Source organism: Temnothorax curvispinosus, unplaced genomic scaffold (genome assembly GCF_003070985.1).
Source record: "Temnothorax curvispinosus isolate PA1 unplaced genomic scaffold, ASM307098v1 QBEX01005719.1, whole genome shotgun sequence".
NCBI classification, from domain to species: domain Eukaryota; kingdom Metazoa; phylum Arthropoda; class Insecta; order Hymenoptera; family Formicidae; genus Temnothorax; species Temnothorax curvispinosus.
The window spans coordinates 3,214-4,247 of record NW_020215499.1 but is presented as its reverse complement, the minus strand read 5'-3'; the positions used below and the strand labels follow the sequence as shown (position 1 = coordinate 4,247).

The following is a 1,034-nucleotide window of genomic DNA, read 5'->3' as shown; positions in this document are numbered from 1 at the left end:
TTATTAACAACTCATGCAATTTGTTATAATTATATTATTTTTGTATTATCGTAATACATATTCATCATTGCGTAGAGTAGATTACCATAAAATAAGATACCGACATACTTATAAGCTGAAAATCGTGATTTTTTATTTTTTATTATATAGCACTATTTATATACATGTATTGTTTTTTTTTAGAATTAGATATATTTTTAATAAGAAATAAAATCGTAACATTGCACAGAGACTAATAATAATTATGGAATTATTAATGCATAATGTGCAATACGCAAGACTGCATTAGCATAATTAACTAAATGCTTGCACTGATTATTCATTATGAATTTTCTCACCGTGATAAAACCTTCTAATGAAGCAACATATATTCCTCCGATGACTAAACCGAAATGTTTTGTATTTCTTAACATTAAGAAAAGAATTAATTTTTGCACTTGTATGGGTGCTATATACCATTGCACGTGATATCTAAAAATTTATTTGCGATATGAACTATTTATTATCGCACAGTTAAAATGTGTCTTATCAACTAAATTTATTTCTAATAATTAATTATGCAGATATACACAGATTATGTAAAATTTTGTAATTACGTTACTGTACTTACAACTTTTTTAATACATCTGCGCTATGATCTGTAATTGTCTGCCCACCATAATTCCCTATGAAAATGAAAAGAAAATGAACAATGACATAGAAAGTTGATATTGCCAGTTCATTCGCGTTATCTACAATTAATGCAGCTTGTAGTGCCTGGAATTAGCATATAAAACGAGATATGTAAAAATCCGTGAAAGTCATAAAGTCAATCAGTTAGATGTTACTCACATGTAATAAATTAATTGCTAATGATACTACACCTATCCCAATCAAAAGGAAGTAGGACTCTTTAAAGCTGTCTAAGGCACGTTGTGTGAACCTTCGAAACAGCAAAGAAATTCGGTATTCACAATCATAATTTGCACAAAAGAATAACGGTCAAATTCTGCATTAAATGAATTGATCTCGTTTGTAGTATTCATTGTCCGAAA

General features: G+C 28.3%; 1 long non-coding RNA gene across 1 annotated transcript; it reads right to left on the bottom strand.

The window, feature by feature from the left end:
* Nucleotides 1–222: 222 nt before the first annotated feature.
* On the bottom strand, nucleotides 223–1,009 carry LOC112455051. The gene is made up of 3 exons (XR_003040816.1): nucleotides 832–1,009; nucleotides 611–756; nucleotides 223–471 (listed from the first exon to the last, which is right to left on the bottom strand). It is a non-coding gene; the product is annotated as an uncharacterized LOC112455051 (long non-coding RNA).
* Between the last annotated feature and the right edge of the window lie 25 nt (nucleotides 1,010–1,034).